Here is a 19116-nt window from a genome sequence, read left to right as displayed (position 1 = left end):
GTTCCTAGACTTCCACACTACGTAAGCTAACTTATCCTAAGAACAACACACACACCCATGCCCGAGGGAGGACTCGAACCTCAGGCGGTAGGGGCCGCGTAATCCGTGACATGGCGCCTCAAACCGCACGGCCACTCTGCGCGGCCCCAAATACCATCTAGCAGTTGCTGTCAACCACATTGGTGGTCAGAATGGCAGCACGTTGCAATGAATGCATTGCCCGCCATGGTTACCACACACCCTTTTAAGAACCATGTTCCCCTCTCTGTCATGTCCTGGTAACTACCATGAATCGCTGTGACTTCAGAGTAATTTTTGCCTCTGAATAAGAGCGTTATTTCTGCTCGTTACATTGCGTATTTATTTGTGTTACTTTGTACACTATGGAGTAGGAGTTCTTCCTGTCTATGTTCCAAGTTTCATCGAGTTATTTTTCTTGAGAGTGATAGATCACGCCAGAGTTGCTTCTGTGCTCAAGTTTTGCACAACGGTGTATTTGGCATCTACAACTCTTAGTGTACAAATTTTATATTAATAACACATACCACTATTTATCTTCTGTGACTAACCGTACAACATGTACGACATGAATAAAACTTCATTTTTATTAGTGCAGCCACAGTCTATGTAACGCTCCAAGCCACAAATTTTTTAAGTTTTGTCGGATATAAATTTAACTGTTAGGAACTCTTTTCTGAAGGAATATTTCTGGAGTGTAGCTTTGTTCGGAACTGAAACGTGAATGGCCTGGGGTTAAAACAAGAGGAGAATATGTATCGAAAAGTTGTGGTACAGAAAAATGCTGAAGATTAAATGGGAAAGTACCGAGAAAATATTGCATCAAACTGAGGAGAAAATAAAATATTGCACAAGTTGACTAAGCAAAAGGAGATCGTTTGCTAGAGCGCAAGGAATAGACAGTTTCGTTATGGACAGAAGTCTATGTGTGTTTGTGTGAGGGTGGAGTAAGATTTGAAGTAGGAGACCAAGGCTTGAATATAGTAATCAGGTTCAAATGTCGGTTGCAGCTGTAATGCCCGGGACAGAATCTACATCTCCATTTACATCCATACTCTGTAAGCCACCTGACGGTGTGTGGCGGAGGGTACCTTGAGTACCTCTATTGGTTCTCCCTTCTGTCCCAGTATCGTATTGTTCGTGGAAAGAAGGATTGTCGGTATGCCTCTGTGTGGGCTCTAATCTCTCTGATTTCACCCTCATGGTCTCTTCCGAGATATATGCAGGAGGGAGCAATATACTAAATGACTCCTCGGTGAAGGTAGGTTCTCGAAACTTCAACAAAAGCCCGTACCGAACTACTGAGCGTCTCTCTTGCAGAGTCTTTCACTGGAGTTTATCTATCATCTCCGTAGCACTTTCGCGATTACTAAATGATTCTGTAAGGAAGTGCGCTGCTCTCCGTTCGATCTTCTAGCATTCAAGCAGTGGGCGAACAAGTGTACTATAATCTACTTCCTTTGTTTCCGGACTGCATTTCCTTAGAATTCTTCCAATGAATATCAGTCTGTCATCTGCTTTACCGACGATTAATTTTATATGGTCATTCCATTGTAAACCACTCTTAATGCTTACTCCCAGATAATTTATGGAATGAACTGCTTTCAGTTGCTGACCTGCTATATTGTAGCTAAACGATAAGGGATCTTTCTTCCTATGTATTCGCAGCCCGTTACACTTGTCTACATTGAGATTCAGTTGCCATTCCCTGCACCATGCGTCAAAGCGTTGCAGATCATTTAGCATTTCAGTACAATTTTCCATTGTTACAACTTCTCGGTATACTATAGTAAAATGGCTCTGAGCACTATGGGACTTCACATCTGAGGTCATCAGTCCCCTAGAACGTAGAAGTACTTAAACCTAACTAACCTAAGGACATCACACACATCCATGCCCGAGGCAGGATTCGAATCTGCGACCGTTGCGGTCGTACGGTTCCAGACTGAAGCGCCTAGAACCGCTAGGCCACAACGGCCGGCTATACTACAGCATCATCCGCAAAAAGCCTGAGTGAAATTCCGATATTACCTACAAGGTCATTTATATCAACTGTGAGTAGCAACGGTCCTACGACACTCCCCTGCGGCACACCTGCAATCACTCTTACTTCGGATGACTTCTCTCCATTGAGAATGACATGTTGCGTTCTGTTACGTAGGAACTCTTCAATCCAATCACACAATTGGTCTGCTAGTCCATATGCTCTTACTTTGTTCATTGAGCGACTGTGGGGAACTGTATCAAACGCCTTGCGGAAGTCCAGAAACGCGGCATCCACCTGGGAACCCGTGTCTATGATACTCTGAGTCTCGTGGACGAATAGCGCGAGCTGGGTTTCACACGATCGTCTTTTTCGAAACCGAAAGAAATGTATATACTAAGCTGGTATCAGTTCTTTCGGACATGTTTGTGGATTCGCACAGAAGAAGAAGATGGTCAAGTGGCCGGTGAGCCTTATATATGGTTATAATAGAGGGAAACATTCCACGTAGGAAAAATATATCTAAAAACAAAGATGATGGGACTTACCAAATGAAAGTGCTGGCAGGTCGACAGACACACAAACATACACACAAAATTCAAGCTTTCGCAACAAACTGTTGCCTCATCAGGAAAGAGGGAAGGAGAGGGAAAGACGAAAGGATGTGGGTTTTAAAACTCCTTACCCTCTCCCTTAAAACCCACATCCTTTCGTCTTTCCCTCTCCTTCCCTCTTTCCTGATGAGGCAACAGTTTGTTGCGAAAGCTTGAATTTTGTGTGTATGTTTGTATTTGTTTGTGTGTCTGTCGACCTGCCAGCACTTTCATTTGGTAAGTCACACCATCTTTGTTTATATATATATATATATATATATATATATATATATATATATATATATATGTATATATATATACTAAGATGGTATCTGTTCTTTCGGACATGTCCGAACGATCTCTTACGGGAATCGGCAACGGGCTGCGAGTAATGAGTATAATGGGCGGGGGCACTACGAATGTAGTGCGGGACAATACGTTGAGAATGTGGGTTTCGCCGGAGGCGTGCCAGAGATAAATCCCTGCAGTCACGCTATCCCTTGTGTCCTCGGTGGCTCGGATGGATAGAGCGTCTGCCATGTAAGCAGGAGATCCCGGGTTCGAGCCCCGGTCTGGGTACACACATTTTCATCTGCCTCCGTTGACGTATGTCAACGCCTGGAAGCAGCTAAGGGTGTTCATTTCATTGTAATTTCAAAAGAAATGTGTGTGAAATCTTATGGGACTTAACTGCTAAGGTCATCATTCCCTAAGCTTACACACTACTTAACCTAAATTATCCTAAGGACGAACACACACACCCATGCCCGAGGGAGGACTCGAAACTCCGCCGGGACCAGCCACAGAGTCCATGACTGCAGCCCCCCTAGACCGCTCGGCTAATCCCGCGTGGCTTTTCGAAACCCATGCTGATTCTTAGAGAGTAGATTTGTAGTCTCCAGAAAATTCATTATACTCGAACATAACACGTGTTCCAAAATTCTACAACTGATCGACGTTAGAGATATAGGTCTATAGTTCTGCACATCTGTTCGACGTCCCTTCTTGAAAACGGGGATGACCTGTGCCCTTTCCCAATCTTTTGGAACGCTACGCTCTTCTAGAGACCTACGGTACACCGCTGCAAGAAGGGGGGCAAGTTCCTTCTCGTACTCTGTGTAAAATCGAACTGATACCCCATCAGGTCCAACGGCCTTTCCTCTTTTTAGCGATGTGTGGAGAGCAGCATCTCACCAGTCTTCGGATTGAAGACGACGACAACGAAACGACATATGCATGTAGCATGAATATGCACACTACGTTTTGGGCACCTGTTCCCTTCTAACCGACATTAGTGTGGCGGCGTCTGTGAGCTCCATCCCTGGAGCAGACTGTGGACCAGTGGCAGTTTTCCTACCCCAGCTGGTGCCCGCGGAAGACCCCGGTGTGCGGGGAGGCCGGGACGCCGAGATTCCGGCGTGGCCGGCGGTCCGCGATGAATATTGCAGCAGCGCTCGTCTCTCAGCCTGGGGCCAGGCTGCAGGCAGCGGGCGGCGGACCCCGCAGCGCTGAGGCGTGGGCAGCCGCTTCCACCTGCCGCCCCGGCTGACCTGCGTAAATGCAACCTACAAGCTCCGCATAAACGTTTACATGTGCCTTCTAGGTATCAGTTAAGTTTATAAGCCCATAATTTCTTTAATCTTCGTCTTGTCCAACTAAAGCCACATAATAACTTCAGTACCCAAAGACTGGAAAGTTGTACAGTTCACAACAATATTCAAGAAAGGTAGTAGGAGAAATCCACTAAATTACAGGCCCATACCGTTAACGTCGATATGCAGCAGGATTTTAGAACATATATTGTGTTCGAACGTTATGAATTACCTCGAAGAAAACAGTCTGTTGACACACAGTCAACATGGGTTTAGAGAACCTCGTTCCTGTGAAACACAACTAGCTCTTTATTCACATGAAATGTTGAGTGCTATTGACAAGGGATTAAGAATCGATTCCGTATTTCTGGATTTCCAGAAGGCTTTTGACACCGTACTACACATGCAGCTCGTAGGGAAATTGCGTGCTTGTGAAATATCGTCTTAGTTATGTGACTGGATTTGTGATTTCCTGTCAGAGAGGTCACACGTAGTAGTAATTGACGGAAAGTCGTCGAATAAAACAGAAGTGATTTCTGGCGGTCCCCAAGGTAGTGTTATAGGCCTTTTAATGTTCCTTATAAAAAAAAAGTCATCAGAAGATCAAAACAAACTGCAAAACGATTTAGAAGAAATATCGAAATGGTACGAAAAGTGGCAGTTGGCTCTAAATACCGAAAAGTGTGAGGTCATCCACATGAGTGCTAAAAGGAACTCGTTAAACTTCGGTTACACGATAAATCAGTCCAATCTAAAAGCCGTAAATTCAACAAAATACCCAGGTATTACAATTACGAACAACGTAAATTGGAAAGAACTCATAGAAAACGTTGTGGGGTAGGCTAACCAAAGACAGCAATTTATTGGAAGGACAGTAAGAAACTGTAACACACCTACTAAGGAGACTGCCTACACTACGCTTGTCCCGGCATGGCATCCTTACCAGATAGGACTGACGGAGTACATCGAAAATGTTCCAAAAAAGGCAGCACGTTTTGTATTGTCGTTAAATATGGGAGAGAGTGTCACAGAAATGATACAGGAATTGGGCTGGAAATCATTAAAAGAAAGGCGTTTTTCGTTGCGACGGAATCTTCTCATGAAATTCCAATCACCAACTTTCTTCTCCGAATACGAAAATATTTTGTTGACACAGACCTACACAGGGAGGAACGATCACAACGATAAAATAAGGGAAATCAGAGCTCGTACGGAAAGATAAAGGTGTTCATTCTTTCCGCGCCCTAGACGAGATTGGAATAATAGAGAATTGTGAATGTGGTTCCATGAACCCTCTGCCAGGCACTTAAACGTGATTTGCAGAGTATCCATGTAGATGTAGATGAACTTCAATTTATCTCCATTATTTGATATTACTTATTTTTCTAGTACTTCTTCACTTTCTGCCCATGTTGTCGCCTCCTTCCTTCTGTCCATGGTTTTCCTGATTTCTTCGGTAATTCCCCTTGAAATCCTTCTATATAGGTGTAGTGGGATTTGGGCTGGAGGAGTTCTGCTGACTTGGGGCTTGATTTAACAATCATTTTAATAAGCATTCAAACGTCAAGAGCAGGAAACGACTAACAAAAACATAAAAGATGTGTTTCTGTAGCCCGAAATAACTATAAGTGGTGCTAAAATTATTCAACAGCACAACTATCCTAATAATCAAAACAGAATAAAATTCAAGCCCAAAACAAATTCAGCCGTGCCCTACACGGACAAAGAGGCAACAATTTAATAATTTAAGGCTATCTTGTAAAACTTACGATGCCGAACAATACTTAGCCTTATCTAGGGACAGTAAACAACCTCGAACTACACTTTGATCTACTATTACATCGTCGGTAGGCAATTGTAGCATAACTGCCCACAACAATACCTAGCTACCAACGCTTGCCTCTGAATAACGTTTTATACAACACACCAGGTGCTGAATGAGATTTTCACTCTGCAGCGGAGTGTGCGCTGATATGAAACTTCCTGGCAGATTAAAACTGTGTGCCGGACCGAGGCTCGAACTCGGGACCTATGCCTTTCGCGGGCAAGTGCTCTACCATCTAAGCTACCCAAGGACGAATCACGCCCCGTTCCCACAGCTTTACTTCTGCCAGTACCTCGTCTCCTACCTTTCAGACTTTGCTGAAGCTCTCCTGCGAACCCTGCAGAACTAGCACTCCTGAAAGAAAGGATATTGCGGAGACATGGCTTAGCCACAGCCTGCAAAGTTTGGAAGGTAGCTCGGTGTCAACAAGATATTTTCGCATTCGTAGGAGAAAGCTGGTAATTGGAATTTCGTGAGAAGATTCCGTCGCAACGAAAAACGCCTTTCTTTTAATGATTTCCAGCCCAAATCCTGTATCATTTCTATGACACTCTCTCCCATATTTCGCGATAATACAAAACGTGCTGTCTTTCTTTGAACTTTTTCGATGTACTCCGTGAGTCCTATCTGGTAAGGTTCACACACCGCGCAGCAGTATTCTAAAAGAGAACGGACAAGCGTGGTGTAAGCAGTCTCCTTAGTAGACCTGTTACATTTTTTAAGTGTCCTGCCAATAAAATGCAGTCTTTGGTTAGCCTTCCCCGCAACATTTTCTATGTGTTCCTTCCAATTTAAGTTGTTCGTAATTGTAATACCTGGGTATTTTGTTGAATTGACGGCTTTTAGATTAGACTGATTTACCCAAAACAGTGCACACAGCAATATCTGCATTTGGTGGCCACCATTACGGGAAATTTCTCTTCCAGCGTAGATTCGACATTAATAGATTAGCATATCTACCAAGTTTATCTACCATAGAATGATTACATCCCACACTGGGCCTCCGTCGGTAGCTCCACTTTAATTATAACCACCCGGTATGTAGGGCCAGCTTTGCCGCAGTGGTAACACCGGTTCTCGTCAACTCAACCTCTGGTCACGAAAACTGACAACGGCAGGGAGAACGGTGTGCTGACCCCATGTCCCTCCACATCCGCAAGCAGTGACACCTGTCGGCTGAGAATGACACGGCGATCTTTCGATACCGCTGGGCCTGCCGAGGCCTGTTCGGCCAGAGAGTATGTAGAAGGGGCAGTCAAATCTAAAGGAGACGGATGGAAAAAAGTAAGAAAACTGTTTGTTATTTCAAAAATTGTTTCCATAACTCTTGGTACATTTATTCCACTGTGAGACAAGACGGTTAATGCCTTCATGGGAAAATGTTTGCTGTTGTCTACGGAACAATGACTGTACCCAGGCGGGCACCTCTTCGTCCAAAGTACATCGACGGCTGCGAACTTCTTTCTTCGGGGTTCCTGTATGGAGGATGCGTAAGGGTTTCCCATCGATACTTCTACATTGAGTCCTAAACGACCTTCGCAATTTTTGGGAGGGTCCTTACACATCCTCCACGTAATTCCGGTCTCTCTCCAAGCGTTTTCCATAATTTTGGAGCCATGAAGAAAGACATTCGTGGCCATCAATTTGCTTCGGTCGAAGACGCGCATGCCTGGGCACAGTCATCGTCCCGTAGACAACAGCAAACGTTCTTGCATGAAGGCACTGGCCATCTTATCTCACAGTGAGATAAATGTATTATCAGTTGTGGCGATTAGTTTTGAAATAATAAACAGTGCACTTATTTTTTCCCCCATTTTTCACGGTTTCATTTGCCTGTCCCTTATGACAGCTGTTTCACACAGAAGCAATAACAACAAAATATTTATATAATAGGAATGACCCACAAACGTAATCACACACTATCAACAACGAAACGAACTCTTAAAACCACTGGAGTAACCGTCTGATTGTAATGAACTGCTACGTCGTAAAGAAAAATTAATTAACTTGACATTTGACTTTGACAAAGATAAGACAGATACTGCGTTTAAACACTCGTTTGATTTTTTGCCTAGATGCATAGATTTTAAAATTTTTTACCAGTCTAATACAAAAATCTGTGGAAAAAATTTGACTATAGATAAAATATGTTTTCTTCGTGGCTGCTGTAAGGAGAGAACGGGTTAAGTACAGAATGAGTTGGCGGTTGTAGGTTTCCGTTTCTCAGGTTCTCAGTGAACGCCAGACCAAGTCGGAGAAAACTGCTACAACTCGCAATGAAGACTCCGTCTCTCGTGGCAGCGAAAGTACTCACAGTAGCCGTAAGATTCTCTGGAAACACTTGCAGAATGAGGTGGTTGAACCGCAGTGGCAGTATGATATCTTCTTACTGACAAACTGGTCGCTTAGGGAACTTCTTTAACACACAAGCTGACGGCGAAATATTTCGCGTCGTTCGGACAATTAGTAGCAGATTCACCCAGTATGGTTAATTTGCGAAGAAATCACTACGCACTGGATTGCTAAACACGCTAATCGTTTCATGAAGTTCCGGGGCTCCAACGCCGAATAAAAGTTCGTAGGCGATATTTATATTCCTTTTCACAAAATAAGTTATTTATTCTTGATAATTGCGATTACAAATTGTATCACCTCTCCACTTCAAATTACGTCTATATTCAAACTACGTATCGTACCCCACAAAAAAACAATGTCCAGTCGGCATTCCTTATCTCCAACAATTTCAAAAAGCATAGATGCTCTTTTTTTCTTTACAGCAAAGGGCATTGTCGTCTCAATTACGGTTACGCATCATCGCTGGTACTCGCAGGCAGAATAATACAATAATTTTTTTTTTCGACTTGAGCCTCCATGGATTGCGTGGTATCAACGAACTTTATATTAGTGTCTAGGTCTTGTTTCTATTTAGGCTTGACCTCCTGTCGGCCTTCCTGACATTGATGCCATATTATTGGTGTCTAGATCTTGTTCCTGTTCTAGGCTTGACCTCCTGTCAGTCTTCCTGACATTGATGCCATTTTATTAGTGTCTAGGTCTTATTCCTGTTCTAGGCTTGACCTCCGGTCAGTCTTCCTGACATTGATACCTTTTTATTAGTGTCTAGGTCTTGTTCCTATTTAGGCTTGACCCCCTGTCGGCCTTCCTGACATTGATGCCATTTTATTGGTGTCTAGGTCTTGTTCCTATTCTAGGCTTGACCTCCTGTCAATCTTGTTCCTGTTCTAGGCTTGACCTACTGTCAGTCTTCCTGACAATGATGCCATTTTATTGGTGTCTAGATCTTGATCCTGTTCTAGGCTAGTCCTCCTGTCAGTCTTCCTGATATTGATGCCATTTTATTAGTGTCTAGGTCTTATTCCTGTTCTAGGCTTGACCTCCGGTCAGTCTTCCTGACATTGATACCTTTTTATTAGTGTCTAGGTCTTGTTCCTATTTAGGCTTGACCCCCTGTCGGCCTTCCTGACATTGATGCCATTTTATTGGTGCCTAGGTCTTGTTCCTATTCTAGGCTTGACCTCCTGTCAATCTTGTTCCTGTTCTAGGCTTGACCTACTGTCAGTCTTCCTGACAATGATGCCATTTTATTGGTGTCTAGATCTTGATCCTGTTCTAGGCTAGTCCTCCTGTCAGTCTTCCTGATATTGATGCCATTTTATTAGTGTCTAGGTCTTGTTCCTGTTCTAGGCTTCACCTCCTATCAGTCTTCCTGACATTGATGCCATTTTATTAGTGTCTAGGTCTTGTTCCTATTTAGGCTTGACCTCCTGTCGGCCTTCCTGACATTAATGCCATTTTATTAGTGTCTAGGTCTTGTTCCTATTTAGGGTTGACCTCCTGTCGGCCTTCCTGACATTGATGCCATTTTATTGGTGTCTAGGTCTTGTTCCTATTCTAGGCTTGACCTCCTGCCAATCTTGTTCCTGTTCTAGGCTTGACCTCCTGTGAGTCTTCCTGACATTGATGCCATTTTATTAGTGTCTAGGTCTTGTTCCTGTTCTAGGCTAGACCTCCTGTCAGTCTTCCTGATATTGATGCCATTTTATTAGTGTCTAGGTCTTGTTCCTATTTAGGCTTGACCTCCTGTCGGCCTTCCTGACATTGATGCCATATTATTGGTGTCTAGATCTTGTTCCTGTTCTAGGCTTGACCTCCTGTCAGTCTTCCTGACATTGATGCCATTTTATTAGTGTCTAGGTCTTATTCCTGTTCTAGGCTTGACCTCCGGTCAGTCTTCCTGACATTGATACCTTTTTATTAGTGTCTAGGTCTTGTTCCTATTTAGGCTTGACCCCCTGTCGGCCTTCCTGACATTGATGCCATTTTATTGGTGTCTAGGTCTTGTTCCTATTCTAGGCTTGACCTCCTGTCAATCTTGTTCCTGTTCTAGGCTTGACCTACTGTCAGTCTTCCTGACAATGATGCCATTTTATTGGTGTCTAGATCTTGATCCTGTTCTAGGCTAGTCCTCCTGTCAGTCTTCCTGATATTGATGCCATTTTATTAGTGTCTAGGTCTTATTCCTGTTCTAGGCTTGACCTCCGGTCAGTCTTCCTGACATTGATACCTTTTTATTAGTGTCTAGGTCTTGTTCCTATTTAGGCTTGACCCCCTGTCGGCCTTCCTGACATTGATGCCATTTTATTGGTGCCTAGGTCTTGTTCCTATTCTAGGCTTGACCTCCTGTCAATCTTGTTCCTGTTCTAGGCTTGACCTACTGTCAGTCTTCCTGACAATGATGCCATTTTATTGGTGTCTAGATCTTGATCCTGTTCTAGGCTAGTCCTCCTGTCAGTCTTCCTGATATTGATGCCATTTTATTAGTGTCTAGGTCTTGTTCCTGTTCTAGGCTTCACCTCCTATCAGTCTTCCTGACATTGATGCCATTTTATTAGTGTCTAGGTCATGTTCCTATTTAGGCTTGACCTCCTGTCGGCCTTCCTGACATTAATGCCATTTTATTAGTGTCTAGGTCTTGTTCCTATTTAGGGTTGACCTCCTGTCGGCCTTCCTGACATTGATGCCATTTTATTGGTGTCTAGGTCTTGTTCCTATTCTAGGCTTGACCTCCTGCCAATCTTGTTCCTGTTCTAGGCTTGACCTCCTGTGAGTCTTCCTGACATTGATGCCATTTTATTAGTGTCTAGGTCTTGTTCCTGTTCTAGGCTAGACCTCCTGTCAGTCTTCCTGATATTGATGCCATTTTATTAGTGTCTAGGTCTTGTTCCTATTTAGGCTTGACCTCCTGTCGGCCTTCCTGACATTAATGCCATTTTATTGGTGTCTAGGTCTTGTTCCTATTCTAGGCTTGACCTCCTGTCAATCTTGTTCCTGTTCTAGGCTTGACCTCCTGTCAGTCTTCCTGACATTGATGCCATTTTATTAGTGTCTAGGTCTTGTTCCTATTTAGGGTTGACCTCCTGTCGGCCTTCCTGACATTGATGCCATTTTATTGGTGTCTAGGTCTTGTTCCTATTCTAGGCTTGACCTCCTGTCAATCTTGTTCCTGTTCTAGGCTTGACCTCCTAACAGTCTTCCTGACATTGATGCCATTTTATTAGTGTCTAAGTCTTGTTCCTGTTCTAGGCTTGACCTCCGGTCAGTCTTCCTGACACTGATACCTTTTTATTAGTGTCTAGGTCTTGTTCCTATTTAGGCTTGACCTCCTGTCGGCTTTCCTGACATTGATGCCATTTTATTGGTGTCTAGGTCTTGTTCCTATTCTAGGCTTGACCTCCTGTCAATCTTGTTCCTGTTCTAGGCTTGACCTCCTGTCAGTCTTCCTGACACTGATGCCATTTTATTAGTGTCTAGGTCTTGTTCCTATTTAGGCTTGACCTCCTGTCGGCATTCCTGACATTGATGCCATTTTATTGGTGTCTAGGTCTTTTTCCTATTCTAGGCTTGACCTCCTGTCAATCTTGTTCCTGTTCTAGGCTTGACCTCCTGTCAGTCTTCCTGACATTGATGTCATTTTATTAGTATCTAGGTCTTGTTCCTGTCTAGGGTTGACTTCCTGCCAGTCTTCCTGTCAGTCTTCCTGACACTGATGCCATTTTATTAGTGTCTAGGTCTTGTTCCTGTTCTAGGCTTGACCTCCTGTCAGTCTTCCTGACATTGATGCCTTTTTATTAGTGTCTAGGTCTTGTTCCTGTTCTAGGCTTGACCTCCGGTCAGTCTTCCTGACATTGATGCCATTTTATTAGTGTCTAGGTCTTGTTCCTATTTAGGCTTGACCTCCTGTCAGTCCTCCTGACAATGATACCATTTTATTAGTGTCTAGGTCTTGTTCCTGTTCTAGGGTTGACCTCCTGTCAGTCTTCCTGACATTGATGCCATTTCATTAGTGTCTAGGTCTTGTTCCTATTTAGGCTTGACCTCCTGTCGGCCTTCCTGACATTGATGTCATTTTATTAGTGTCTAGGTCTTGTTCCTTTTCTAGGCTTGACCTCCTGTCTTACGCATGTGCTGATTGAAAACAGTTCTGAAATCTCACCCATAAATTTTAGTTTTGACATTGTGGTAGTAAGACTTTCTTTGATCAGCTTTCTTGATGTATCATCCACCCCAAACTTTTCCAAAATACTCATTAATGCTTCTCGGTCGATGCAGTCATATTTTACTATTTTTATTATTACATTACCTAATATTACATCAGATAGGGGAATTATGTGATTATCACTCACAGTTGTTAGTTTCTGCTTAATGCCTTTAATCAGGTTTACAGTATATAATAACACAATTACCTACTCTGCTTCACAGTGCACTCTGTCGCAAGTTTCGCATGCCCCAAATACAAACAAGTAATTACACAGCTGCGAAAGCAACCTGGGCTGCTTGTGACATGAAGCCGTCCTGTTTCCCCCACTGGAGCTGTTGTGCGTACAGCCGGAAAAGATAGCAACCGCTCGACCATTTTGTTGCCCGCGTTGACCGTCACCTTGGCCGGTGACCGTCCCGTACACAGGCTTCTTGAGGTCTTTGGATTTGGCTCCTCCCAGTGCTGTCTTCATCTTGTCCTTGTCGCTCCAGCAACTGATGCTCCGACAACTTGAGGCCACCCCCCACCCCCCCACCCGCCCCCGTTACTGACACTACCTCGGCCGCCGTGCCAAGTCGTCCCCTCCTCCGTCACTCCCACCACCCACCACTTCGACGGCGGCGGCCTCACACGATACTGCTAGTTCCAGTTGCTCCAGCTGGCTGTCTACCATCATGAGTCGACTGTCCTAGGCTCGCAGGTCGGGGTGGCCGAGCGGTTATAGGCACTACAGTCTGGACCCGCGCGACTGTTACGGTCGCAGGTTCGAATCCTGCCTCGGGCATGGGTGTGTGTGACATCCTTAGGTTAGTTAGGTTTAAGTAGTTCTAAGCTCTAGGGGACTGATGACCTCAGAAGTTAAGTTCCATAGTGCTCAGAGCCATTTGAACCATTTGTCCAAGGCTCCGTTGATTACTTTGGGGGGGGGGGGGGGGGGGACCAAACAGCGAGGTCGTCGGCCCCAGCGGATTAAGAAAGGACGGGGAAGAAAGTCTGCCGTGCCCTTTCAAAATCTTGGAGGCATGGACAGAAAGCCACTCTCAAAACCATGGAATGGCAAGAAGTAGTAGGAAAGTAGCCAATGAGTAATGCTGTCAAGACATCCTACCCCTGAGAATAAAACGGAAAAGTTTCTAACAAGGTTGGCTCTGAACACTATGGGACTTATCATCTCAGGTTATCAGTCCCCTAGAACTTAGAATTACGTAAACTTTACTAACCTAAGGACACCACACACATCCATGCCCGAGGCAGGATTCGAACCTGCGACCGTAGCGGTCGCGCAGTTCCAGATTGTAGCGACTAGAACCGCTCGGCCACTTCGGCCGGCTTCTAACAAGGTACCAGGGACCATAACAGGTGATAGAGGCAACATCACAAGTCAACGTCGAGCTTCAGTTGCCAACTAGAACAATGATAGCTCATGTTGAACGTCTATGACCATTTCATGCCGATCTGGTTCATTTTCACTCCGATCAACATCCACGGCGAAGAGAAAGTGCAAAAGATATGATAAGGAGGGTTAAAGTGAAGTTGTTGGGTGACCTGTGCAGAAAATACCGTATCCGAGTACATTAAGGCTAAGAAAATAAAGAACGATGCTGCGGATATTTTTCTATGTTGCAATATAACTATGGAACTAGGTAGTACCAAGGGAAGACTTAAGGTTTTTGGGAACAGCAGAGTGTGACGAGATGTGCGCAGGATTCATTTTTGTGTGCTGTGGTTGTAATTTTTCGGTTATCAAGGCAAATTTAGGTTTTCCGTGACGGTTGTTCATTAATCCTTGATTAAACAGTGTAGGATTTAATTGCTTGTTTCACTCCTATAAGTAGAGCTGAGCACAATGTTTCCGCTTGTTAGAAGAGCTGATTGGGCAGAACAAAATGTACCGCCTCAACTGGTATGGATTCCTCCTTCGTATGCTTATTGCCCATATACGGGAAGTGCTCAGGGGTCACATTCGTTGTCAGCAACTTAGGGAAACATCCACCTCTTTCTTCGGTCGTAAGTCATAAGGCTTATGATAATTGGACAATATAAGACAGTGTGTTTAAAGAGCAATTCGAGATGATATTTACACCAGCCATGTGAACTATGCACCAACTTCCCCCGCCGCGCGGGGTAGCCGTGCCGTCTAGGGCGCCTTGTCACAGTCTGTGAGGCTCCCCCCGCCGGAGGTTCGAGTCCTACCTCGGGCATGGGTGTGGATGTTGTCCTTAGCGTAAGTTACTTTAAGTTAGATTAAGTAGTGTATAGGCTTAGGGACCGATGACCTCAGCAGTTTGGTCCCATAAGACCTTACCATAAATTTCCAAATTTTTCCAAGTTTCCCGGAGTATAATTATGAAATTTACTTTTCAAAGTGGGACCAAGGGGAAGAGAATGTTAGTTAGATTAGTTCTTAACAGCGATACTATTGACTGTTGCCAAAAGGCATCACTACTATTAGAAAAACGCAACAAGCACACGACACACCACACTATGTACAACACGTTTTCTTCTGCTGGTAGCGAGTGGATGTCTTCCGACGAAGACATCACTAGCTTCTCTCCAAGCATGTTCATACTGTTTTCTTCGAAATGCTTCTTAAAAAGTGCCACATAAAGATACATTCATCTTAAGATGAACCTTACTAACACATTAGACGGTAGAAGATGGTCCAGATTCGAATACCTATTAAGCTCGTAGTTCGTTTCATAATGTGTTGAGTGACGGGTTCATTCTGAAAACATGAACAAAATACACAGACAAATGTAAGTGGAACATGTCACACCATGAATCACGAATCCGATTTTTTTTTTCATATTTTGTAGAGATGCTCACGAGGTAACTAGTATTAAATGGTTAAACTTTCATTTTCTTCGGAAATAATGTTCGTTATCAGCATCATCCACAGACAGGACTAGAATTTCATCCATCGTGACATGAAACTAAACAGCCTCCGAATGTTGTCATGAGGAATTTCTTGTCATACCTGAAACATATTTTACGCCAGGTTACAAAGATTGTTGAATATAGGCTGGTATGAAAATATGTCTTCCTATCGCATCATAGACGTATGGGTGACAAATAAAGGAAGTGGACAGGACAGTCAAGGAATTGTACATTCACTCAGTGTCCAAGTAGACTCCGACTCTGCGCCTTGAAGTCTTTAGTATGGTATCAGCAGTAAACAACGCATGAAAACTCAAGTGTACCCACCATTCAGTAACCTTTCCCTGCCCATTCGTGGTACACACTGCCTGTAACCTCTGCCTGGCTTTCAGCTCTTCTCACCTGTCTACTCCTCGGAACCAATCGATCAGCTCTACGATCTTCTTATGGTGTAGTGCTTCTGGAATGACATACTGTTGTCCAAAGTCCGTCTCATCAACACTAATTTTGCAGTCATCACGCTACAGTCAACTGTATGTTGAGTATGTCAGTATGATACTCCTGATGTGTACGGGTCGTCTGGGTAGAACGGCTCTCACGCATCGTATACGGTTTAGGTGCCCCAAGGTGGATGAAGGAACTAGGCAGTGCATACAAATTAGTGACACACTAATATACACTTTATTGAGCTGCGATACTTCACTAAAGTTGTACACCAACTCATTGGATGTGTTTGCAGACAGATACAATTAAGTAGTAGCCTGTGAAGGTGTGTACTACTGAACACACTGTCAACAAGACTATGCCCGTTCAGGGTGCAACACTGTTATAACTCCGTTCGTCATAAGAATAAACCTAATATAAACAAACACAAACGCGATAACTGGTCAGAAGCACACGTACACTAGTGTTGTTACGCTCTTGCAAGTAGATCCTATTGATGTATTAGATATACGGTATTATTAGTAAGTTACGTAAAATGAAACTTTAAGATATTCAAATGCGTTAATAACTATCAACGTTTGTTTAACTATGCTTTGGTTATATAGTTCTCATTTCAAAAATCGTGTATAGTCACAGCCTCTGCACTGTTGTGCTCTAATTGTCGCGCTGTTAATACGCGGCATGAAAATGGATGAGACTGTTGCTTCCTGTTCCATAGTGAAACACACGTGTGGAACACGGTTAAAAAGTGCAGAGAAATAGGATGTTCTTAATGTTTTGTCATAAATTTACTGAGATAATCGGCTTTAATGTTTTTCAGTGCACTGTGTTAGAAACATTTGCGGCGCAAATCGGTATTAACGTGCAGCGAAACCGGTAGCGTAGTAGCTTCGTAACATTTTGCAACGCATGGTTCACTTGTTCAAGTCTCTCATGCGTTAATTCTTTTTCTCGTTCAATTTGAATTACCTACATCTCGTAATTGTAAAATTCATCATCATTTTTTATTAATAATGCACGTCTTCTTGTTTTTAATTTCACATTGCACGCGAAAGTCCTGTTTTCATTTCAAATAGGACCGTGATTAGTTTTTTTCTGAATTATCGATACTTTATGAAAGACTGTTAAAAACGGTTGCTTAAATTAAGAAAACATAACAGTGAATTTTTAAGGCAAAAATGAAAAACTAAATACTTTTTATTGGGACTATGCCCATTGTTTTATACCACAGATGAGTCGCAGAAAAATGAAAAGCAAACACTTTCACAGCATCGAGCACACCATACAAATGTTGCATTTTTACATTTCCCACTGCACCGTTACAATAAGAACCCAACAGAACTGATATGGAGCCAAGTTAAAGAATTTGGCCCGAGAAATAACAAGACTGTTAAGCTACCAGATGTACTGGATCTAACTCACGAAGCTTTTTCATGACGCTGTCGAACGTTGGCGGGATATAGAATGACACGTCATCAAAGAAGAGGACAAAATTCTGTTGTTGATCGACTCGTTATCAACGTAGCAGATGACAGTCCCAATACTGAAATGTATTTCTCGGATTCGGATAAGGAAAGAGCTAAGAGATTACCAGACGACTGACTGTAATTGATACCTTCAGTGGCTTCAGCATTCAACAGTGCGGTGAAGTCCCTGTAGTATGCTGTTGCATCACACATGGCTCGCTCAGAAAAATTGCGCTGTGTTTAAGTTAGGAATTTTCATCACTCTTTTTTGTGATCATAATACTACGTCAGGTGAGAACGAGAGCATTTTATGCTTTTCGTCTGGTCACGTAAGAACCGCGCGGTAGTGCTGGAGTTTCGCCGAGTACTATTTCATTCTCTTCTAAAATTTAATGACATTCGAAGCTATATTGCTTCTATGCCCGTTTCTTTTTTACGTCTGAACTGCAACTGCTCACATCATTACAGGTTAGTTGGACCGCTGGTTGGCCAGTGCTGTCCAAGTTTAATGCGCCGCTAAAGCTGTTCTCCCGCACATTACCGCTCAATCTACGAGCGTGTAATACAGCATAAAACGTATCCTTATGATCCTACTTGACTATACTGGTCACAACATGGCTTCCGCTCCACGTGAAACAAAATCGAATGAGATTCAAGCAAACGCGAAAGAATACATGGCGTAATGTTTACATCAGGTTTATTCTTATGATGAACAGATTATAATCACTGTAATAAACATTTAACTCTGTACGAAGGCTATAGGCGATTCCATTTAGCGATTAAGTGTCGCAGGCTGATCTTCACTACGAACTGTAGCTGCGTACTGCAACCTTGGAACTCCGTACTACAACTCGTTTGCGAACACCGAACATAAAAGTCCGTTGCTGACTGTGGCCGCCGCTTGTCACAATGCGGAAGTCCCTTTCAGTGGGGGCGGGGCGGAGGTTGGTGATTGGGCCGCGCTTGTGGTTGGCGGCGAACTTCAAAGTGCCGTCCTTGGCGCCAGTCGGAAATTATCAGCACCGGTTGCGTCCATTGGCGAGGAGGCATCAGCACCCATGTCTCTTATATCGATGACGTATTTATCAGTGCCCGAAGTACGTCGGTGACCAGCACGTGTGGATCCTCTGAGAACGCTGTTTTGCGATCTCCACTAGAGAAGCTCCAGTACCGTCAGACACATACAATAGCCACCGTAAACTCTTCTTCGTCTGTAGGAATGCCTTTTTTTATACTGAAAGTACTAGAAGTGAGGTACTATAAAGATGAAATTTTAAACAACAAATCGCACAGACATGCAAGCACTGGAGTACCAGTTAGGTAGCATTCGGTCAAGGTGTTCATTTCCATTCACTTTCCATTTTCATCAGTGTAAAATTACTGGCACAATTTATATTTCTCCGGCACAAAGAATACTATAATTACCTCTACCGACAATGGTTTTGTTGTGTACTACAGACCGAAGACTGGTTTGTGCAGCTCACAACGCCAGTCTGTGCTGTGCAAGGCTCTTCACATCTGCAATCCAACCCACATCCACTTCACCTTTCTTCCATTATTCAAGTCTTAGCCCCCAATTTTTAACGCCCACACTTCTCCCCATTACTAAAGTAACTATTTGTTGGGGTATTAGGATGTGTCTTAGTATCTGAACACTTCCTTTAGTCTAGTTATGCTACAAATTCTTTTCTCTTCAATTCGATTCGGTCCGTCATCATTAGATCCTATCTTCCTAGTTAACCCCTTGCCGTCCAATTA

This window comes from Schistocerca piceifrons, chromosome 5 (assembly GCF_021461385.2).
Source record: "Schistocerca piceifrons isolate TAMUIC-IGC-003096 chromosome 5, iqSchPice1.1, whole genome shotgun sequence".
Classification (NCBI taxonomy): Eukaryota; Metazoa; Arthropoda; class Insecta; order Orthoptera; family Acrididae; genus Schistocerca; species Schistocerca piceifrons.
The sequence above is the reverse complement of the archived record's forward strand: the minus strand, read 5'-3'. Positions refer to the sequence as shown.